Source organism: Bos indicus, chromosome 12 (assembly GCF_029378745.1).
Source record: "Bos indicus isolate NIAB-ARS_2022 breed Sahiwal x Tharparkar chromosome 12, NIAB-ARS_B.indTharparkar_mat_pri_1.0, whole genome shotgun sequence".
Taxonomy (NCBI): domain Eukaryota; kingdom Metazoa; phylum Chordata; class Mammalia; order Artiodactyla; family Bovidae; genus Bos; species Bos indicus.
This window is the reverse complement of record NC_091771.1, coordinates 11303757-11328589: the sequence shown is the minus strand read 5'-3', so window position 1 is coordinate 11328589 and position 24833 is coordinate 11303757. Positions and strand designations below refer to the sequence as shown.

Here is a 24833-nt window from a genome sequence, read left to right as displayed (position 1 = left end):
TTCTTTAAGAGATCTCTGGTCTTTCCCATTCTATTATTTTCCTCTGTTTCTTTGCATTGATCGCTGAGGAAGGCTTTCTTATCTCTCCTTGCTCTTCTTTGGAACTCTGCATTCAAATGGGTATGTCTTTCCTTTTCTCTTTTGCCTTTCCCTTCTCTGCTTTTCATAGCTATTTGTAAAGCCTCCTCAGACAATCATTTTGCCTTTTTGCATTTCTTTTCCCTGGGGATGGTCTTGATCCCTGCCTCCTGTACAATGTCACGAACTTCCATCCATAGTTCTTCAGGCACTCTGTCTATCAGACCTAATACATTGAATCTATTTCTCACTTCCACTGTATAATTGTAAAGGGTTTGATTTAGGTCATACCTGAATGGGCTAGTGGTTTTCCCTACTTTCTTCAATTTAAGTCTGAATTTGGCAATAGGGAGTTTGTGATCTGAGCCACAGTCAGCTCCTGGTCTTGTTTTTGCTGACGGTATAGAGCTTCTCCATCTTTGGCTACAAAGAATATCATCAATCTGATTTTGGTATTAACCATCTGGTGATGTCCATGTCTCTCAGAGTCTTCTCTTGTGTTGTTGGAAGAGGGTGTTTGCTATGACCAATGCGTTCTCCCATCCAAGTACTAACCAGGCCCGACCCTGCTTAGCTTCCGAGATCAGACGAGATCGGGCGCGTTCAGGGTGGTATGGCCGTAGACTGACCAATGCGTTCTCTTGGCAAAACTCTATTAGCTTTTGCCCTGCCTACAAGACCTTCTAGACCTAATACCCCCAAAATATGTCTTTTTCATTATAGGGGACTGGAATGCAAAAGTAGGAAGTCAAGAAATACCTGGAATAACAGGCAAATTTGGCCTGGGAGTACAGAATGAAGCAGGGCCAAGTAATATAGCTAGTTGTTTACTGTCATGTAAGGACGTTAGGGTGAATTCTCTTAAGGCTTCCATGTAGGCAATTACATATTCTGATCCTAGTGAAGTCACGAAAATAGCTGCTAAATGGTTGTAATACAGATCTCTTGGTCCATCAGGCTCGTATTAACAGTAAATTTGCCATGCTGCTGCTGCTAAGTCGCTTCAGTCGTGTCCGACTCTGTGCGACCCCATAGACGACAGCCCACCAGGCTCCCCTGTCCCTGGGATTCTCCAGGCAAGAACACTGGAGTGGGTTGCCATTTCCTTCTCCAATGCAGGAAAGTGAAAAGTGAAAGTGAAGTAGCTGAGTCGTGTCCGACTCCTAGCGACCCCATGGACTGCAGCCTACCAGGCTCCTCCATCCATAGGATTTTCCAGGCAGGGGTACTGGAGTGGGGTGCCATTGCCTTCTCCATAGTCACATCTAAATTGGCACATACATGACCTTGACATAAGGGAATTCTGGAATACCCCTTCCTGTCCATCCTGGTGGAAGTCAGAGCCATAGATTGGTCCTGCAAAACCACTGAGTTCCATTGGGTCCTACTCGATATATTCCTAGTCACCTGATCCAATTTGTGTCATACCAATTGCTGTCTTTAAAGGAAATGATATATGGTCATTTTCTTAAGGCACCCTACCTATTTTCTAGTCATTATTATGCTGATAATCTGTAGTTTGATTTAATTGTTCCCAACATGGGAGGCCCTTAAATGACCACAGTCTCGTGTTAGCCATATAAATCCTTCCCATAACTGAGAGATAGGCCTTCCTAATAATTGGTAAGTTATATTTTTTCAGTGAAATTTAGCTCATTGTTCTGATGGAGCTTGAGTAGCTTTAAAGGAAAATTCTTATTTCTGACCAGGGTCATAGCAAGTATGATTGATTGGCCCAGTGAGGGGTCCCATCTTAGTAATATCAACAGTGACCCAGACATAGCTATAACTTCTTTGTTCTAAAACAAATTTTCTAAAGTCCATCCAATCAGAGCCTTGGAGAGAAGAAACTCACCAAAGTAAACCAGAAATATTGAACATAGATAATTGACAAGAAACCCATCAACTGGATTGATTTCTAAAATTTGCATCGGACTGTGCCCACAACAGAAAAACAATTGCTTCATGCTCAAAAGTCCAAGAAATCAAGAAAATATTATAAATAATCAAATAGGTCAGGTTTGGCATCTTGGGATAACTGTCTATTTCTGATGCCCTCATCTTGTCCTGGCATGGGTGTCTTTCTTGCTTTTCGAATGTCGTTTGAAAAAGAATTTTATGTATTTGTTTTTGTCTGTGCTGGGTCTCTGTTGCTGCATGGCTTTTCTCTAGCTGCAGGGAGTGGAGGCTACATCCAGGTGCAGTGAGTGAGCGTGTCTTGTGGAGCACGGGCTCTAGGGCGTGCCCGCTTCCGTGGTTTTGGTGCATGGGCTCAGTAGCTGTGGCTCCCTGGCTCCGGAGCACAATCTCAATAGTTGTGGCACACGGGCTCAGAGGGTCTGCAGCATGTGGGATCCTCCAAGACCGGGGATTGAACCGAGTCTCCTGGTTGCAGGTCATAGGGTATCAGATCTCCATTTAAAGATAAATTACTGTGATAAGCTTCAGAAACCAGGTTAGAATGTCCTGCTAATAATTTAATTAGATTCTCGCAATAATATAACATATCCCCTTTCAGTATGGGTTCATACAATCCTTCATCCAGTCTCATAGGTCTCCCCATGATTATCTCAAAAGGAGATAAATGATATTTGCCAAAAGAAGTGGATCTGAAGCTGAGGACCAGTGGAAGGGCCTAGGCCAGGGTAAGGAATAAGCATTCGTTCAGTTCAGTTCAGTTCAGTTTAGTGTCTCAGTCGTGTCTGACTCTTTGTGACCCCATGAATCGCAGCACGCCAGGCCTCCCTGTCCATCACAAACTCCCGGAGTTCACTCAAACACACATCCATTGAGTTGGTGATACCATCCAGCCATCTCATCCTCTGTTGTCCCCTTTTCCTCCTGACCCCAATCCCTCCCAGCATCAGAGTCTTTTCCAATGAGTCAACTCTTTGCATGAGGTGGCCAAAGTACTGGAGTTTCAGCTTTAGCATCAGTCCTTCCAATGAACACCCATGACTGATCTCCTTTAGGATGGACTGGTTGGATCTCCTTGCAGTCCAAGGGACTCTCAAGAGTCTTCTCCAACACCACAGTTCAAAAGCATCAATTGTTCGGTGCTCAGCTTTCTTCACAGTCCAACTCTCACATCCATACATGACCACTGGAAAAAACCATAGCCTTGACTAGACGGACCTTTGTTGGCAAAGTAATGTTTCTGCTTTTCAATATGCTATCTAGGTTGGTCATAACTTTCCTTCCAAGGAGTAAGCGTCTTTTAATTTCATGGCTGCAGTCACCATCTGCAGTGATTTTGGAGCCCCCCAAAATAAAGTCTGACACTGTTTCCACTGTTTCCCCATCTATTTGCCATGAAGTGATAGGACCAGATGCCATGATCTTAGTTTTCTGAATGTTGAGCTTTAAGCCAACTTTTTCACTCTCCACTTTCACTTTCATCAAGATCAAGAGGCTTTTGAGTTCCTCTTCACTTTCTGCCATAACGTTGGTGTCATCTGCATATCTGAGGTGATTGATATTTCTCCCGGCAATCTTGATTCCAGCTTGTGCTTCATCCAGCCCAGCATTTCTCATGAAGTCCTCTGCATAGAAGTTAAATAAGCAGGGTGACAATATACAGCCTTGACGTACTCCTTTTCCTATTTGGAACCAGTCTATTGTTCCATGTCCAGTTCTAACTGATGCTTCCTGACCCGCATATAGGTTTTGTAATCTTAGTCTATTGGGTTGGTTTTTTTTTTAAAGATTTTTCTGATGTGGGCCATTGTAAAAGTCTTTATTGAATTTGTTACAATATCGCTTCTTAGGTTTCGGGTGTTTTGGCCTCAGGGCATGTGGGATCTTAGCCCTCAACCAGGGCTCCAGTCAGCAGCCCCTGCACTGGCAGGTGAGATCTCAACCACTCGACTGCCAGGGAAGTCCCAAGCAATTGGGGATTTTTTTAATTAATTGGTTTTTGTTTTTCCTGGGTCTTTGTTGCTGCTCTTGGGCTTTCTCCAGTCGCGGCGAGCAGGGGCTGCTCTCTGGTTGCGGTGTGCGGCTTCTCCTCGCTGAGACTTCGCCCGTTGCAGAGCACTGGCTCTAGGCACAGGCTTCAGTGGTCGTGTGCGTGGGCTTGGTTGCTCTGGGGCCTGGGGGATCTTCCCAGGCTAGGGACTGAACCCGCATCCCCTGCGTTGGCGGCAGATTCTTAACCATTGGACCACCAGGGAAGTCCCCAGTTGGGTTTAAATGGTCCCATTTGTTCTTTAACTATTCTGTGTAAACACAGAAGATTGGTGGCAATAAGTGTAACAGAAGTGCTACATAATCAGCCAAATCTTACAGATTTCTTTAACAAATTGTCAGGTAAAGTGAGTTCTTCTATAGCTACAGTTCTGAGGGGGTTCCCCAAGTAGGACTCACTCTTTCTAAAATCAGTTTCCCTACTGACTGTGCTTGTGGCCCTTCTGCCGCAAGTGTCAGAACACGCACATCAAAGCAAGAACATACTGATAACCTTAGGGAAACATTTGTATAAAATCAACCTGCCAAATTTCAAAGGGACTTGCAGGCAACAGAAAATTTCCTTAAGAACTGTGTAATGACTTCCTCGGGTTTTATTTTGGACAAATGGTAGATCTTAAATAGACCATTTGGACTATTGTAAAATAAAGCTTCCAAAAATACTGTTTACCCTATAAGATGACCTTATCTGGGTTCCAGTGAGTTAACTTCAATAGACTGAGCTTCAGATGGAAGGATAGGCCTTCCATTTGGGTTTGTCCAACACTCTTTGCTGGAGCTGAACCTTCCTCCGTTTTGTGACCAGGTGTCTTTCTGGTGCCATTCCCTGAAACTTTATGTCAGTAAAGTTACCTTGAGGCTGAACGTGAAAAACAGTTGTTAGCTGGTTGTTTTGTTTTGTAAAGCCACTCTCTTGGCGGCATGATCGGCTAGTTTCCTTTTTCTTCTGCAATGTCAGCCTTTGAATGATCCAATACCTTAATGATAGCAAGTGTGCTCAGACGCAGATTTGCAGCTAATAATTCTCAACTTGTTTCCCAATTTTAATAGGCGGCCCTGAGGATGTCAAAGATCCTTTTTGTTTCAGAAGCTTGGCACAATCACGTGCCACCCCAAATGGGTCACAGCTATGTGTGCAAATATTACCAGATTTTCCTTTTGCCCACTGGCAGGCTCTTGTTAGTGCTGTTAACTCAGCCTGTTGGGTAGCAAAGATATTAGGCAAGGGAGCATTGTCAAGGATAGATTCAGGAGAAACAGTGACAAGGTCAGCCTGGTACTTTCCATGAGGTCCTCTCAGGCAGGACCCATCAGTAAAAAATATAAAATCAGGACTAGTTACTGGGCTTTCTTGAAGACCAATCCCAGGCAATAAAAGATTGTCAGTTAACCAATGTTTTTCATTCTTGACCTCTGATTTTTCTGGGAGCAAGGTGACTGGATTAAGTTTGTTATACCTGTGAAGAAGTTAGATTCAATGAGAGCAAAACGATTTCATGAGAAGTTAATGAGCTTGCTGAATAATGTTGTGTGTGCTGAGAGTTTAACAAAGCTTCTGAACAAAGACAGTGAGAAGGGTGACTCATAACTGTTTCTTCTGAGGACTGACACAGCTCAGATGTTGCTGTGACAACCTGGAGACAAGAAGAAAGGCCCTTAGATACCTAGTCTAGCTGTTGGCTGTAATATCCAATTGGTGGGTACTAACTGCTGGGTTGCTGGGTTAATACCCAGCCACGTTGATGCAACATCATTGTTTTCATGTCTAAAAAATGGGGCTTCCCTGTTGGCTCAGACAGTAAAGAATCTGCTACAACACAGGAGACCCAGGTTCAATCTCTGGGTCAGAAAGATCCCTTGGAGTAGGGCATGGCTACCCACTCCAGTATTCTTGCCTGGAGAATCCCATGGACAGAGCAGTCTGGCGGGCTGCAGTCCACAGGGTTGCAAAGAGTCAGACATTGGCTGAGTGACTAACGCTTTCATTTTCACTTTTCTTCATTTTTTTTCCTAAAAAGAAAAAGAGGTAGGAAATTCCCTGGTGGTCCAGTGGTTAGGACTCAGCACTTCCAGTGCCCAGGACCAGGGTTCTGATCAGGGAACTAAGATCCCACAAGCCACACAGCCAAAAGAACAAAAGAAAAAAATCATAATTTGGATGCCCCAGGGCTGAGACCTTTGCCAGGAGGCTTTGAAGTTCTCCGTGGTTTCAGAATGTTCTATTTCACAGTAGAGAGATTCGGGTTGGTCTTGTTTAAGCAAGCCATATAATGGTTGAACCACTAAGGAAAAATTTGGAATCCAATTTCTTCAAGGCCTTGAAAGCCCCTTTATTGCCTTTTTGTCTTCAAAGTAGGGAACAATACCAAAATGCCTTTCACTCCATCTAGAGCAATTAAAAGTCCCTTTGACGGTAGCTTCTGAAGTAAACACAAGGTACAAATCAGCTACATATTGTATAAGAAATGATGTATGTGGAAGAACCCGATCATCTAAGTCTGCTTTTAATATTTGGGAAAGTTAAGTGGGGCTTTCAAGATAGCCCTGTGGCATCACAAGTCCCTATATATTTCAGTTCATCCCAAGTGAAGGCAGAAAGATAGGGGTCATCAGGTTGTGCAGGAATACTAATGAATGCACTTCAGAGATCTATGCCAGAAAAGAAGTCACTATCTTCAGGAACACAGGACAGTAAAGTATGGAGCTTTGGCAGTGCAGAATAGCACAGAATAATAATAATGTTGGTAGAGCTCAAATCCTACACCAATCGCCAACCTTTGCCATTAAGTGTTTTAACGGTGAAGATGGGAGTGCTTCGAGGGCTGGCACAAGGCACAATAAGCCCTTCCTTAATGTAGTCACTCAGTCGTGCCCGATTCTTTATGACCCCATGGGCTGTAGCCCACCAGGCTCCTCTGTCCATGGAATTCTCCAAGCAAGAACACTGGAGTAGGTTGCCATTTCCTTCTCCAGGGGATCTTCCCAAACCCAGAGATCGAGCCCAGGTCTCCCGTATTGCAGGCAGTCCCTTTACCAACTGAGCCACCAGGGAAGCTCCTTGATGTTAGCTGATATCAAAGATCTTAATCCTTCTCTGGCCTCCTGCCTCAGTGGGTATGTACCAGTATTGGGCAGAGGCTTATTCTGGTCCATGGTAATTTTTTTAAAAATTGTATTATATTATATATTTATTTATTTGTTTGTGCCGGGACTTAGTTGCGACACACAGGATCTTGGATCTTTGTTCGGCATGTGGGATATTTAATGTGGCATTTAAACTCTTAGTTATGGCGTGTGGGTTCTAGCTCCCAACCAGGGATCAGGTAGACCCCCTGCGTTGGGAATGCGGACCACTGGTCTTAGCCACTAGACCACCAGGCAAGTCCCCAAGTCCCCACCAGGCAAGTAATTTAATGGGTAATGTGGGATGTATTTTTCCAACGTCAGTAAGATTCATTGCCCGTAATCCTCCAGGTACTGAGCCCAGCAGTTTTTCTTGTTCTGCATCACCTTCATTACGCGTCACAGACATTATATGATGAAGAAAATCTTACTGATCCTTCAGTGCTAAAAATATTGCCCCCTTAGGAGTAAAAGCAATATGGGCTTCATAAGTTTCTGGTAAACTCCACCTACCAGGTGAATAGTGGCAGTTTCTACTCCGAGAAAGCAGTGCCTTCCTTTAAAATCTCCTAAGTAAAATTCTAAAGGGGATGATTGAAAAGTCTTAATGTGTGTGCGCTGTGCTCATTCGTGTCTGACTCTTTGTGACCCCATCGACTGTAGCCTGAATTTTCCATGGAATTTTCCAGGCAAGAATACTGGAGCAGGTGCCAATTCCTACTCCAGGGGCTCTTTCCGACCCGGGGATCGAACCTGCGTCTCTTGCGTCTCCTGCACTGGCAGGCGGACTCCTTACCCCTGTGCTGCCTGGGAAGCCCAAGAGCCTGAATAGGTGCATTAGAAACCCCTACTGTGTGCACTGAAATATTTCTTTGAGGGAGCCTTTGATTTTGGTAGCGTTTAAAACTGAAAAGGTGGACCCTCTGTCTATGAGGGCTTTAATTGTTTCCCCTTGTATTTTCACTTCTATTTACCCCAGAGTTTTAGAGAAAAGAAGAGGAAAGACTACCAGTGTTCCCCAGGAGCAGCCTTTCATTTGTGTTTAGCTTGAAATTCTAGTTAGAAGTTCTGTTTTCCCCTGAAATCTTTCCAAATTTTTTTGCAACTCCTTCTCTTATGACCAGATTTTCCACAGTAAAAGCAAGTTTTATATTCCTTTGTCAGCCACGGGTTGAACAGGGGTTTGTTAACCAGTGACTGACCTTGACTTCTTAATTGGGATGATTGAAAATTTATAATCCTTATTTTAAGAGCTGGATTTCTCTCTCTCTCTCTTTTTTTAAAATAAATTTGTATTTGTTTTTGACTGCAGTGGGTCTTTGTTGCTGTGCGCGGGCCTTCTCTAGTTGCAGCGAGCAGGGGCTGCTCTTGTGTGCAATACGTGGGCTTTTCATTGCCGCGGCTTCTCTTGCTGTGGACCACAGGCTCAGTAGTTGCTCTGAAGCATGTGGGATCTCCCCGGACTAGGCAGGCAGATTCTTAACCACTAGACCATCAGGGAAGTCCCTCGACTTTTTAATGGTTTCAGAAATTTGGATGGCCAGTGTGATAAGGGTGCTTATATGTAATGCTGCTGCTGCTGCTAAGTCGCTTCAGTCGTGTCCGACTCTCTGCGACCCCATAGACGGCATCCCACCAGGCTCCCCCGTCCCTGGGATTCTCCAGGCAAGAACACTGGAGTGGGTTGCCATTTCCTTCTCCAATGCATGGAAGTGAAAAGTGAAAGTGAAGTCGCTCAGTCGTGTCCGACTCTTCGAGACCCCATGGACTGCAGCCCACCAGGCTCCTCAGCCCGTGGGATTTTCCAGGCAAGAGTACTGGAGTGGGGTGCCATCGCCTTCTCCAATATGTAATGCAGACAAACTTAAATCATGTCTTTTAAAAAACTATTTATTTGTATTTATTTTATTTATTGGGTGCAGTGAGTCTTCGTTTTCTTCACTGTGGCATGAGGAATCTTTGGTCATACAATGTGAACTCTTAGTTGCCACACGTGGGACCTAGTTCCCTGACCAGGGGTCGAACCCAGGCCCCCTGCATTGGCAGAATGATGTCTTAGACACTGGAGCACCAGGGGAAGTCCCTAAATTGTGTCTCTTAATTAGAATAGCCAATTTCTCATCTATGCCTTCTGAAAGAGCAGAATTAAGCAAAGGATCTTTTTCGTGATGAGAAAATGATTCAGATGTCATGCCAGAATATTGTTTAAAAGTTTTCTTGAACTCCTCCTAATAATCCAGAATTTATTCATCTGGTTTTTGTTTATACTGCTGAATCTTTGTCCTATCTACAGTCTTGGAAAAGAGCTGTGGGACAAATCTGAGTCATTTTGTGGCCTAATTTCTTGCATTCAATTCAAGCCTCTAGACTATGCAGCTCAGAATCTGTTAAGGGGTGTGTCCATTCTGCTTTCTCTATCTATTCCTCTGCCTTACTTTCTGAACTGAGAACTGTATTAATTGTAATCATTGATAATTAATCTGGGTAACTCAGATTCCTTAGCAAATCCCATGGGTCTCAACTCAGGCCAGGACATTCCTTAACCGAAGCTCTAAGTTCTGCTCATGTCAAGGTTGTACACATAAGTACTAAGGACGGTTCCCGGGTTGTAAGAAGTATTTCCTCAAATGGGACTGTAATTACTTCATTTGTACAAAACATTTTTTATCAAAATATAGGTTATTCACCATAATTCCAATTTTATGTCCTCCTTCACTAGGGGAGAGGAAACAGCAGTTGGCAGAGGTGGCAGAAGAGAGAAAGGGACAGTGTCTGGGTCAGGCGGTTCAGATAAAAGAGGGTATGAGACAGGGGCAGAGGGAGAGCCTGGGTTAACGCTAGTGACTTCTTAAAACTCCAGTATCGTTTCCATCCATGTTCTGCTTGTTTCCTGCAAAGAAATTACTTTATCGTTTCCTCTTTTAAAAGCCTCTGAATACCGAGCAGAATAAGCATTCCATTCATCCTATCTGATCTCATTGCCATCTTGCTCTAGCTTTGCATACACAAAAAAATTAATTTTGAAATGTCAAAAGAGCCTCAATTTGGTAATTTTAGGTTGAAATCTCTTTTAATATGATTTTCCCAATTAAGTATTTGCAAGTATAAATTCTTTATACATAGCACATGACCTTGGCTGGGGTGTTGTTAGAGGCTGGCAATCTGTTGCTCTTTTTTCTTCTGTTCTGACGGCTTTGTTTCCCGTCCTGGGGTTGGTTTGTCAAGATGTCAGTAAGTGCTGGTGGTGATGACTGGGTGCTGGACCAACGTGCTGTTTATGAACTTAGCTCCGCTAGGTGTCACCCTAGAGTCATCTCAGCTCTTTTACGTGTCTGGGTTTCTCACTCGTAGGGTCTAAAACTGTTGCGGGTACTCGGAACACCGATGGCCAGCTCTCAGATATGGGCCTGGGACAAGAAGTTTTTAAATGAAATGAGGGCTTTGCCTATGGGACTGCCTCCACCACTCCCGTACGTTTCTCAGTTGCCGTTGCTGGCCAAGTGGAGGTGTTCCTTTTGTTATTCAGAGCTGAAAGCTCTCGTGTGATATTTTGTGATTTATTCCAGCAAACTCTATTCAAATAACCAATTCAAGGAAAATTGATAGGCTAGTCTCCTCCCTAATCACTCAGTCCAAACCCACTCAATGTCTTTCAACTGAGTAAAACCATCCAATGTCTTTGTTTGTTTTGGGGGGTTTTTTTGGTCTTTTGTTTTTTGGGGTTTTGTTTTGCCAGTGTCTCTCAATGGGGGTGGGCTTCCCTAATAGCTTAGCTGGTAAAGAATCCTCCTGCAATGCAATTGAGCCCTGTTCAATTCCTGGGTCGGGAAGATCCTCTGGACAAGGGATAGGCTACCCACTCCAGTATTCATGGGCTTCCCTGGTGGCTCAGCCAGTTAAGAATCCACCTGCAATGCAGGAGACCTGGGTTCGATCCCTGGGTTAGGAAGATCCCCTCGAAAAGGGAAAGGCTATCCACTCCAGTATTCTGGCCTGGAGAGTCCCATGGACAGAGGAGCCTGGTGGGCTACAGTCCATGGGGTCGAAAACAGTCAGGACATGACTGAGTGACTAAGCACAGCACAGCTCAGCCCCCTGTATCTTTTTATTGAGCAAAATCTTCTGTGTTTTTCAAATGGGGTAACCCAGGTACCTCTTCTAGAAACCAAGTTCAAGGAAAACCTATTCCTCACAGTAAGGAGTTTGTCCACCACAGAATAAAATTTAGGATCACCAGCTAATAACAGGAGATCCCAAACCCAGGATCTCCCAAATTCATCAGAACTCACCCAGAGACATGTGGGCACCAGGGGCCTCTGCTGGTTCCAGATCCTCATAGAGTTCAGGCAAAGGACGAAAGTCCACTCTGAGTCCTTTCATGATTGCTAAAACTATCTACTGAATAAAAACTCGCAACCTAAAAGTTGTGAGTTAAGTTTTATTTGGGCATTTCATTGAGGACTATAGCCCGGAAGATAGCCTCTCAGATAGCTCTGAGAGACTGCTCCAAGAAGACCCAGGATATATATAGGATTCCCCCCACCCCACCGGGGGACAAAAAACAAACCATGTAGTCAAAATGTAAAAGATTACTGCTAATCAGGAAGAACAGACATGTCAACTTAATGCTTTTAAAGTTCTATGTATGCGAAGATGCAAGAATCTGAGTTCACTGAAATTATTCCCTAAATATGCATCTTAAATAGGGCGAGTATCCAAAGCACAAAATGCTTCCAATTTTTCTCCAGCCTAAATTCCCCTGGCACAGTGAATTGGTGACTTGGTGACTTGGTGTGTGACCACAGTCCCTAATGGCTTGATCCTTGTAGAACAGGAATGGCAGGCAGTGCTCTTTGTTTACACCCCTCTGCCCAGCTCCGTGGAGGCCTGGAAGTCAACAGCTTCATAATGACAGTAACTGTGAAAACCAGTAGTTTAGCAGCCACTGTAGGGGACAGAATGGATCTGGAGCTCTCTAAAGGCGCATCTCTAGAGAGCTGTCGCTGGTTGGCTTGTCTGATAGCTCACAGAAAAGCTCTATCATCACTACTTGTTTTTATTTGACCTGTTTCAGAGGACACTCTGTGAAAACAGCTTGACATACACAGCATTTGTCAAAAAGGAAAATAAAAGATCAGTGGCACAACAAAAGAAAAAATAGATGAATTGGATTTAATCAAAATCAAACATGTGCTTCATATGATGGGATCGGTAAAGTGAAAAGACAACCCATGAGAAAGGAGAGCATATTGGCAAGTTATATATCTGATATATATGATTTGTGGTTTGTGTCTAGAATATGTACAGAACTCACATAATTCAAAAATGAAAATAAAAATAACCCAATCAGAAAGGGAGAAAGGATTTGTACCGTGATTTCTCCAAAGATACGCTTTGTTTTGTTTGTTTGCTTAGTTGCTAAGTTGTGTCTGACTCTTTTGTGACCCCATGGACTGTAGCCTGCCAAGCTCCTCTGTCCATGAGATTTCCCAGGCAAGAGTACTGGAGTGGGGTGCCATTTCCTTCTCCAGGGGATCTTCCTGACCCAGGTATTGAACCTGAGTCTCCTGCTTTGCAGGCAGATTCTTTACCACTGAGCCACCTGGCAAGCCCCCAGAGAAGATATACAAACAGTCAACCAGCAATGAAAAGATGCTAAACATCAATAGCCGTTAGAGAAAAACAAATCAAAATCACAGTGCCATACTGCTTCACACTGGCTTGGATCGCTATAATCAAAAACAAAGCAAAAGAAAACAGTGTGGGCCACTCATGTCCAACAGGTGTGGTGCCTCAGCACCTTCCTGCCGGGACAGTTGCACAGCCCACGAGGGCCAGTGAGGGTGGGCGTCCACCCATCTGAAGGCTCCTGCTCCAGCCAGTGTGGAAGGAAGGGCCCCACCGAAGTGCCAGTTGATAGAAAGGAGCAAAGATTCCTCCCTCCCTGTTGAGAAATCTTTGATTTTCTCCAAGAGGACCTTAAATAGCATCTCCATAAGAGAGGATCTAACCACATATCTCCCCAGCAAAGTCACACCCTGGTCAGGAAATTCCAGGAGGCAACACCGTGATTGCAGTTTCCAAGCAGTGACTGTGTAGCTGTCAGAGGGCATCCCTGAAAAATGGGAAGAGAAGAGAGTGAGGGCCTAGAAAGATGAGCATATTGGAGCAAAGATGAGTTCGGTAACTTCACCACTTCACAAAAGGTGAAAGTGACCGTGGAGATAAGAGTTGAACTCAGGCCGTCAGAGTTCAGAACGACAGTATCAGTTCAGTTCAGTTCAGTTCAGTCACTCAGTCGTGTCCGACTCTTTGCGACCCCATGGACTGCAGCACGCCAGGCCTCCCTGTCCATCACCAACTCCCGGAGTTCACTCAGACTCACATCCATCGAGTCAGTGATACCATCCAGCCATCTCATCCTCTGTCTTCCTCTTCTCCTCCTGCCCCCAATCCCTCCCAGCATCAGAGTCTTTTCCAATGAGTCAACTCTTCGCATGAGGTGTCCAAAGTACTGGAGTTTCAGCTTTAGCATCATTCCCTCCAAAGAAATCCCAGGGCTGATCTCCTTCAGAATGGACTGATTGGATCTCCTTGCAGTCCAAGGGACTCTCAAGAGTCTTCTCCAACACCACAGCTCAAAAGCATCAATTCTTTGGCGGAATAGGGTATGTATATTCAATGGAATATTACTCAGCCATTAAAAAGAATGAAATAATGCCATTTTCAGCAATATGGATGGACCTAGAGATTGTCCTACTGAGAGGAGTTAGTCAGAGAGAGAAAGAGAAATATCATATGAAATTCTTTATATGTGGAATCTAAAAAGAAATGATACAAATGAACTTACTTACAAAACAGAAAGAGACTCACAGACTTAATGCATGAATTCATGGTTGCTGGGTGGAAGGGATAGTTAGGGAGTTTTTGTTGGACATGTACACACTGCTATATTTAAAATGGATAACCAGCAAGGACCAACTGTATAGCACATGGAACTCTGCCCAATATTATATGGCAGCCTGGATGGAAGGGGAGCTTCGGGGAGAATGGATACATGTATATGTATGGCTGAGTCCTTTCACTGTTTGCCTAAAACTATCACAACATTGTTTGTTAATCAGCTGTAGGCCAATATAAAAATGTTTTAAAAAGAACTATGATTATTATCACAGTGACAAATACTGATGGCAGAGCCAACAACCATAAGACACAATAGTGATCTTTGTTGGATACTTTGCATTTAGCTGGAGTCCAGGCTGTGTTTAGGTGAGGAAACCTGGCGGGTGAATTTGCAGTCAGAGCTCAAAAGTGTGTAGGCCTGGGCAAGTCCTAGGCAACCTGGAAGTTTCTTATATCCCTGAAGACTGAGCTAAGTCTTTGAATGTACAAGTCCTCATAAAAAAGTGAAGGAGAACTTGAAGGACACATGTTCTGGAAATCTAGTGAATATGAACAAAAAAAGACTGGAAATTTGTTAAATATATATGTACATACATGGGATTCCCTGATGGCTCAGACAATAAAGAGCCTGCCTGCAATGCGGGAGACCCGGGTTTGATCCCTGGGTCAAAAAGATCCCTGGAGAAGGAAATCGCAACCCACTCCAGTGTTCTCGCCTGGAGAATCCCATGGATGGAGGAGCCTGGAGGACTACAGTCCATGGGGTCGCAGAGTCAAACACGACTGAGCAACGTCTTTATCTTTTATGTACATACATACATAAGCAAAATACAACAGCAACAGATGAAAAATAACAGGTGTTGGCAAGAATATGGGAAAACTAAAACCCCCATTTCCTGCCAGTGGGAATGTAAAACAGTACAGTGTCTTTGGAAAACAGTTTGATTCTCAAAAACTTAAACGTAGAGTTACCATATGACTCAACAATTCCACTTCTTGGTATATCCAAGAGAATTGAAAACAGACGTCCAAAAAAACCAAACTGTTACACAAAAGTTCATAGCCTCATTATTCATAACTGACAAAAAGTAGGAAAAAAAAGCCCATTCACTGATAAATGAATTAAAAATGTTAATATCAATGCAGTAGAATATTATTCGGCCTGAAATAGGAAAAGAGTTCTGATTCATGCTACAGCCTTGATGAACATTGAAAACATTATAAGTGAAAGAAGTAAGATAAAAAAGGGCACATACTGTGTGATTACATTTGTATGAAATATCCAGAATAAGTAAATGCATAGAGACAGAAAGATTAGTGGTTACGTAGGTCTTGAGAGCTGGGCATATGGTAAGTGAGGAGGAAAGAAATAGTGATGGTAATATGCAGGGACTTTCTTTGTGGGAGGGTGATGAAAATATTTTGGAATTAGCCTTTATTGTACGACTATCTAAATCATGTATATATCTAAATGCCAAAAATAAATAATGGCATAAGTGAGTTTAATGAGGATATAATTTCCAGTTTCAATATATAAAAATAAGTCATTTCTATATACCAGCAACAAACATAAAAAGAGCTTTTTAAAGATGTCTTTAGAATAGCATCAAAAATAGGAAATATCTAGAAATAAATATGAAAAATATATGTAAGACCTCTCATCATAAAATATATAAAACTTTGTAAACAGATACTTATTAATTAGACTTTAATCAACTGAAGTCTCTGTCCATGTTTACCTCTCATGAAGTAGAAAATACAACATTTCTTTAGTATTTCTTCCCAAATTGATTCTTTTTCTTTTTTTTTTCGCTCAGTTTGCAGCATGTGGGATCTTAGTTCCCTAACTAGAGATAGGACCCATCGCCCCTGCATTGGGAGCTTGGAATCTTAACCATTGGACCAGGGAAGTTCCACCAAATTGATTCTTAAGTTTGATGGAACTCCAGGTTTATTTTGGAGGAAATTGACAAGCTAATTGTAAAATTCATTCAGAAACTCGGAGGGTCAAGGATAGCCAGAACATTTTCCAATAAGAACAATATATCTAGTAGTCTCATATTTTGAAACTTACTGTTAAGCTATGATATTTACAGAAGGTGGCGATGGCACGCCACTCCAGTACTCTTGCCTGGAAAATCCCACGGATGGAGGAGCCTGGTAGCCTGCAGTCCATGGGGTCGCTAAGAGTTGGACACAACTGAGCGACTTCACTTTCACTTTTCACTTCCATGTATTGGAGAAGGAAATGGCAATCCACTCCAGTGTTCTTGCCTGGAGAATCCCAGGGACGGGGGAGCCTGGTGGGCTGCCGTCTATGAAGTCACACAGAATCGAACACAACTGAAGCAACTTAGCAGCAGCAGCAGCCGTAGGATAAAAAAGTGAACTGTAAACTTTATAATTTTTACTGCTATTGTGAATGGTGTTTTGCAACAGCTTGCTTCTGGTGTTTACAAATACAACACATTTTGATTTTTCTCTAGCAATCTTACTAAATTATTTTATTAAAATTATAAAATACCTGTACAGAGGTGATTATAAACTTACTGAGCGACACTAAGGAAGATTTCAATATCCAGAGAGATAAACCATCTTCTTAGGTAGAAAGACTCAATATATTAAAAAAAAAAAAAAAAAAGAATCTGCCTGCGATGCGAGAGACTGGGGTTCGATCCCTGGGTTGGGAAGATCCCCTGGAGAAGGGAATGGCTACCGACTCCAGTATTCTTGCTTGGAAAATTCCTGCCCTGGTGGCTCAGATGGTAAAGAATCTGCTTGCAACGCAGGAGATCCAGCTTCAATCCCTGGGTTGAGAAGGTCGCCTGGAGAAGGCAATGGCAATCCACTCAAGTGTTCTTGCCTGGAGAATTCCATGGACAGAGGAGCCTGGCTGGTTATAGTCCTTGGGGGTCACAGTCAGACACGACAGAAAGACTTTCACTCATGGTATGTTAATTTATCTCAACAAAGCTGTTGTTTTTTTATTTTTTAAAAAATAAATTAAACTCTTGATTTTATTCAACCAGTGTTTTGCAGACACACGCCTCTCCCATCCAAGGTTCTCATCCAGACACCAGAAACTCTGAGCCCTTGGTTGGGAGCTGCCTAGTAACAGCAGGTGGGACCCACACAGAGTGGAGTGGCAGAAGGACCCCACACTTTTATTTGGCAGCACAACATGGCCTGTGGGATTTTAGTTTCCCGATCAGGGATCCAACCTGAGGTCCCTGCATTGGAAGCACAGAGTCTTAACCACTAGACTGCCAGGGAAGTCCCTGTTACTTTTTTTTCTAAGACTTCATTTCCTTTCTATTGCTGAATAGTGTTTTATAGTATATATGCACCACAATTTGTTCAAACATCACCCATTGAAGGACCTTCAGAGATACTTCCAGTTTTGGGCTATCATGAATAAAGAAATATTGCTTGATATGAAAAATTTTAAATATACAAACAACTCTTATTTTCATATTAAATCCACCCAACTTCAGGGGACTTCAAGCCAAAATAATAGCAATAATAATAATCAGTTAGCACTTGTGTTTTTAAAAATCATTTTTATTAATAAAGGCTGAAATACTTCATTCTTTATTTCTTGACTTTACTAAAGCTCTCGTGGCTCAGACAGTGGAGAATCTGCCTGAAGTTCAGGAGACCTGGGTTTGATCCCTGGGTCAGGAAGATCCCCTGGAGAAGGAAATGGCTTACCACTTCAGTATTCTTGCCTGGAAAATCCCATGGACAGAGGAGCCTGGGGGGTTATAGCCCATGGAGGAACATGACAGAGCAACGAACACTTTCAAGGCTCATATACCTTAAAAATTAAGGTTTATGACACATGCATGCTCTGTATGCAGCCATTCTCTGCTTCATCTAGTATCAAGGCCCAGGGTTTTATTAGGGCTTCCCAGATGGCTCAGTGGGTAAAGAATCCACCTGACATGGGTTTGATCCCTGGGTAGGGAAGATCCCCTGAAGCAGGACTTGGCAACCCACTCCAGTATTCTTGCCTAAAGAATCCCATGGACAGAGGGGCCTGGTGGGCTATACAGTCCATGGGGTCGAAAAGAATCAGACACGATTGAAGTGACTGAGCACAGCATACATATGGCCTTTTCACATGTTGGAATTATTTAGTGGATTGACTTTTACTCTTTATTATCTGTCTCCTCCACAAGAATGTACACTCCATTATAAGGGAGACTATGTCTGTCTTTTTCAGCATTTCCTAACATATTGCCAGACAATATTTCTTCTTGAAAGAAGAAATAAGTGAATGTGTTTGGGGCTTATTTGCATTTATATGACAAACACCTGCATTTATAGATCTCATCATTTAGTGAGTTATCTATCTTTGAGGGAGCGCTATTATGGCACCATTTTTTTCTGGTTGTCATAGCAACCCACTGGCCTCCAGAGTTACAAGTTAATTCTGACGCACTTATTTTCCCAGAAGTCCAACAGTATTTTCAATTATGAGATAATGACGCTATTATAAATCACATTTCTCATACTAAAAGGGGCATTTGGGGTTTTCACTTTATCTTTTCTGAAAATGGCAGAGAATTAGAAAGGAAACAAGCCTGTCCATACTGATAAATGCTAGGAAGAGCAGAACAAAACAGTATGAGACACATCTTTACTGCTAATCCTTTCCTATTTCCTCCAAGTCCTCCACCTTTCCATAAGCATCATGAATTTTGTTTAGTTTCCTGTTACCATCAAAGTTTTGAAAAGTAAATACTACAAAACAAACTCTAAAGAGTTCTGCTACAGCTTAAATATTTTCTTGTTTCTCTCCTTGTTGGTATTGCTTTAACATGTCCTGTGAAGGGGCTTCTCTGGTGGCTCAGCGGTAAAGAAGCTGCTGCCAAATGAAGGAGACACAGTTTCAGTCCTTGATCCGGGAGGATGCCACATACCTCGGAGCAGCTAAGCCCGTGCGTGCCCCACAACTGTTGAACGTGTGCTCTAGAGCCCGGGAGCCGGAACTACGGAAGCCCCAGAGTCTAGAGCCTGAGCTCCGCAGCGAGAGAAGCCGCCGCAAGGAGAAGCCCACGCAGCACAACTGCGAAGGAGCCCCCGCTCACCACACCTAGAGAAAAGCCCTTGCAGCAGCTAATACCCAGCACAGCCAAACATAAGAGCAAATAAAATGAGTTTGAAAAATGTCATGTGAAGTAACTTAAGAGTCTAACAAAAACTGAATTTTGCTCTGAAAAGTTCCTAGGTGAGGTATTTCTCTCTCCCTCTCTCTTTACATTTTAGGGACAGGCACTGAGAAGTTTTTTATTTTATTTTATTTTTTTTATCAGGGTATAATTGCTTTACAATGTTCATCAGTTTCTGCTGTACAGCAAAGTGAACCAGCCACACGTATACATATAATCCCCTCTTCCTTAGATTTCCCTCCCGTTTAGATCACCGCAGAGCGTTGAGTTCCCTGCTCTATACAGTCCGTTCTCATCAGTTATCTATTTTATACATAGTAGTGTATATATCGGAGGAGGCACTGGCACCCCACTCCAGTACTCTGGCCTGGAAAATCCCATAGACGGAGGAGCCTGGAAGGCTGCAGTCCACGGGGTTGCTGAGGGTCCAACATGACTGAGCAACTTCACTTTCACTTCACTTTCATGCACTGGAGAGGGAAATGGCAACCCACTCCAGTGTTCTTGCCTGGAGTATCCCAGGGACGGGGGAGCCTGGTGGGCTGCCGTCCATGAGGTCGCACAGAGTCAGACATGACTGAAGCGACTTAGCAGCAGCAGCAGCAGTGTATATATGGCTTTACATGTGGCGTAGTGATAAAGAATCTGCCTGGCAATACAGGAGACACAAGAGACAGGGGTTCAGTCCCTAGGTTGGGAAGATTCCCTACAGTAGGAAGTGTGGCAACCCACTGCAGTATTCTTGCCAGGAACATTTCATGGACGGAGAAGCCAGGTGGGCTACAATCCATGGGCTCTCAGAGAGGTGGACATGACTGAGCCCAACAGTGTATATATGCCAACCCCAATCTCCCAGCCCATACCTCCCTCTCGTCCGCCTTTGGTATCCATATGTTTGTTCTTTACATCTGTTCTTTACATCTGTCTCTATTTCTGCTGTGTAAACAAGTTCATCCAAACTATTTTTCTAGATTCCACACATATGTGATAATATATATTTGTTGTTCTCTTTCTGACTTACTTCACTGTATGACAGCCTCTAGGTCCATCCACTTCTCTGAAAATGGCACAATTTCATTCCTTTTTACAGCTGAATAATATTCCATTGTAAGGATGTGCCACATCTTCTTTATCCCTTCCTCTGTCAGGGGATATTTTGGTTGCTTCCATGTCCTGGCTACTGTAAATAGTGCTGCAGTGAGCATTAGGGGGCATGGATCTTTTTGAGTTATGATTTCTCCAGATATATGCCCGGGTGTGGGATTGCTGGGTCATGTGGTAGCTCCAATTTTAGTTTGTTAAGAACCTCCCTACTGCTCTCCACAGGGCCTTGCACCCGTTTACGTTCCCACCAGGAGTGTAGAGGGTTCACTTTTTCCCACACCCTCTCCAGGCTGTATTGTTTGTGTACTTTAATGATGGCCATTCTGACCTGTGTGAGGCCATACATCATTATAGCTTTGATTTGCATTTCTCTAATAATGAGTGGTGCTGAGCATCTTTTCATATACTTTTTGACCATCTGTATGTTTTCTTTGGAGAAATGTCTACTTAGATCTTTTGCCCAATTTTTATCGGGTTGGGTTCTGTTTTGTTTTGATATTGAGCTGCATGAGCTGTATGTATACTTCGGAGATTAATCCCTAGTCAGTTGCTTTGTTTGCAAATATTTTTTTTTTCTATTCTGTGAGCCGTCTTTTCGCTTTGTTCATGGTTTCCTTTGCCGTGCAAAAGCTTTTAAGTTTACCTGGGTCCCATTTGTTTATTTTTGTTTTTATTTTCATTAATTTAGGAGGTGGATTGAAAGAGATCTTGTAATTTCTGTCAAAGGGTGTCCTGCCTCTGTTTTCCTCTAAGAGGAACATTAGTATCTAGCCTAACAGTGGCACTGGAGGTAAAGGACCTGCCTGCCAGTGCAGAAGACATACAAGACGTGGGTTCAGTCGCTGGGTTGGGGAGAGCCCCTGGAGGAGGGCACAGCAACCCACTCCGGTAATCTTGCGTGGAGAATCCCACGGACAGAAGAGCCTGGTGGGCTATATAGTCCATAGGGTCACAAAGAGTCGGACATGACTGAAGCTACTTAGCAACACACAGCCTAACATTTATGTCTTTAATCCAATACATGGATAGTTTCTTTGGATAGAGCTGGATCTGTAATATCCATGATGGCATGGTTAAGTCTCTCTTAGGCTTCTGTACTGGAACTCTTCCCTTACCCCTCTGGTTGCCATATACTTTACTGTTCTATGTTCACATCATTTCTGTAGCTACATTATGTTCTAAATCAGACTCATAGTAAAGTTGTGTAGTGGGACCTCTGTGCCTCTTTAAGGTTACATATCTTCTCTGATTATTTTCTTTGCAACTGAAGTTTTTGAGGGCCATGTGTATATATACCAGAGGATTTCTCATCTAAAACCAAGGAGAGCAGAAGGAAGTGGGACTGAATGTGTGTGTGTGTGTGTGTGGTTTTTGGTTTGGGGTTTTTTTGTCGGTGGGAGAGGGGATGTAAGTAACAGAACGGGCTTCCCAGGTGGCTCAGTGGTAAAGAGTCTGCCTGCCGATGGAGGAGATGCAGGAGAGCCGGTTCGATCCCTGCATTTGGAAAATCCCTCAAAGTAGGAAATGGCAACCAGCACCAGTATTCTTGCCTAGAAAATCCCATGGACAGAAGAGCTTGATGGGCTACAGGGAGTAGCCGCAGGGAGTCAGACAAACTGAGTGACTGACTACGTGTATTTCCAACTTTTTGTGTCTTTGGGGTTGGGGGACCTACATGTTTTTCTGGCCTCCATACACTAGGTCTTTACCCATCACAAGCGTATCGTTAACCATGTATCAGTGATGTGGTCATCTTGGTATTAACTTTTGTGAAATATCACTATGCAGAGGGGACAGAGAAGGGCATCTTTTATGATTGTGTATATGATGAATTTCATAAATTTGGAGATGGATTGACTATATGATTTTGCATATAAGTTTAGTGAAATATCAAACATAATCCATCCTGTTTCACCATGATTGGAACATATAAATATTGAAAGATTAATTACTATGTTCAGCTGAATTTAAAGTGGAAATCCTAAAACAAAATCTTGGCACAAAAGTGTCAAGCAAATTTATTCTTTGTGTGTAAATGTAGTAATTGTACAAACTTGTGCAAAATTTATCTTTGGATATCTTAGTCTCATTAAATAAATAATATATGATAGCCTATGATAAAATGTTTAATATAAAGTAGATAAAAAACATTAATGCCTCATAATATTATGGAGAAAACGTTCAACATAAAATAACAGGTATTAGTCAGACCAAAAAACAAGAAAATCACAACTTGAATAAGAAAAGACAATCAACTGATTTAGCATGTCAGATGTTAGAATTATGTCAGAAAGATTTAAAGCATCCATCTTAAAGATGCTCTAATAAGGTGCTATAAATTCTCTGGAAATAACTGAATACCGGAAAATCTCAGTAAACAAAGTGAAGTTATTTTTTATGTTTTTTTTGAAGTTATTTTTTAAAAGTTCAAATTATAAAATTAGAAAATACCATAACTACTCTACTTGATGAGCCAAACAGTACAGTGGTGATGACAGAGGACAGAATCAGTGTGTCCTTCAGTCTGTATCAGTGCATATCATAGAATCTGCCCAGTCTAAAGAACAGGAAAATAGACTAGGAAACAAATGAACAGGACCTCTACGCTCTGTGGGACACTAGCAAAATGTTCAAAATTTGTATCATTTCAAGTACCACCAGGGAAGGAAGAGAATAGAACTGAAAGAATATTGGAAGAAATAATTGCTGAAAACTTCCCAAACTTGTTAAAAGACAAACCTATGGATTCAAGAATCTGAGCAAGCCCCACGTGATAAAAACCTAAAGAAATTCCTTCGAAGATACATCATAATTAAGCTTCTTAAAACCAAAGCAAAAAAAAAAAAACAAAGCAAAGGAAGAAAAAAACCCTTGAAAGTAGCCAGAGGAAAATGACAAATTACCTGTAGGACAACATCAATTTGAATAATGGAGAATTTCTCTTTTAAAACCAGGGAAAGCAGAAGGAAGTGGTATAAAATGAGTGTGTGTGTGTGTGGTTTTTGGTTTGGAGGTTTTTTGAGGAAAAGAAAGTGAAAGTGTTAGTTGCTCAGTCGTGTCTGACTCTTTGTGGCCCCATGGACTGTAGCCTGCCAGGCTCCTCTGTCCATGGGATTCTCCAGGCAAGAATACTAGAGTGGGTTGCCATTCTCTTCTGTAGGGGATCTTCCCGACCCAGGGATCAAACCTGGATCTCCTACATTGCAGAAAGATTCATTACCGTCTGAGCCACCAGGGAAACCCTTTTTTTGGCGGGGGGGTGGGGGGTGGGGGCAGTACTCCTGCCTGGAAAATCCCATGGACAGAGGAGCCTGGAAGGCTGCAGTCCATGGGGTCGCTGAGGGTCGGATACGACTGAGCGACTTCACTTTCACTTTTCACTTTCATGCATTGGGGAAGGAAATGGCAACCCACTCCAGTGTTCTTGCCTGGAGAATCCCAGGGACCGGGGAGCCTGGTGGGCTGCCATCTATGGGGTCGCACAGAGCTGGACACGACTAAAGTGACTTAGCAGCAGCAGCAGCAGCGGGGCGGGAGGGGTGTGGTGGTGATGTAAATAACAGAATGGGCTTCCCAGGTGGCGCTAGTGATAAAGAATCTGCCTGCTAATGCAGGAGACACAAGAGACATGGATTTGGTCCCTGGGTCGGAAAGATGCCCTGGAGAAGAAAATGGCAACCCACTCCAGTATTCTTGCCTGGAGAATCCCATGGACAGAGGAGCCTGGTGGGCTACAGTCCATGGGGTGGCAAAGAGTTGGACACGACTGAGTGTGCACACACACACACACACAAATAACATTTATTTTCTCAAAGTTTTAGGGGCTGGAAGTTCAAGATCAAGATGCCAGCAGGACTGGTTTCTGGTGCTGTCTCTCTCCTTGGCTTGGAGATGGTGGCCTTCTAACTGTGTCCTCACGTGATCTTTTCTCTTTTGCTGTCTCTTCCTCTTCTTTTTTTTTTTTTTTTTAATTGAAGGATAACTGACCCACAACACTATTAGTTCCAGATGCACTACATAATGATTCAATATTTGTATGAATTACAAAATGGTCACCATGATAATACTAGTTATTATCTGTCATCAAAGTTATTACAACATTATTGACCATATTCCCATGCTTCATCCCCAGTACTCATTTGTAACTTCTCTATCTCTTCCTCTTGACCTTACGTGTGTCCTTAAATAGGAAGAGTCTCTTATAGGGAACATATAGTGGATTCTTGTTTTTTAAAATCCTTTTCATTGGTGACCTCAATCCATTTATATTTAGAGTAACTGTTGATGTTAGGGATTTACTGATGCCCTCCTAGTCATTGCTTTCTGGCCTTTTGTAGCTCCGTCGTTTCCTTTTCCCTCTGTTTCTTGCTTGCCTTTGTAAATTGGAGATTTCCCAAAGTGGCATGCTCTGTTTCCCCTGTATCATTTGTGAGCCCGCTCTAGGATTTTGGCTTTTTGCTTTCTTTATTTACTTTATGTAATTGA

At 42.8% G+C, this 24833-nt stretch overlaps 1 long non-coding RNA gene across 1 annotated transcript; it reads left to right on the top strand.

Moving 5' to 3' along the window:
• The first annotated feature begins 709 nt into the window (after positions 1-709).
• On the top strand, positions 710-19244 carry LOC139186176 (uncharacterized). Its single transcript, XR_011569667.1, has 2 exons — positions 710-17019; positions 18907-19244. It is a non-coding gene; the product is annotated as an uncharacterized lncRNA (long non-coding RNA).
• The last annotated feature ends 5589 nt before the right edge of the window (positions 19245-24833 follow it).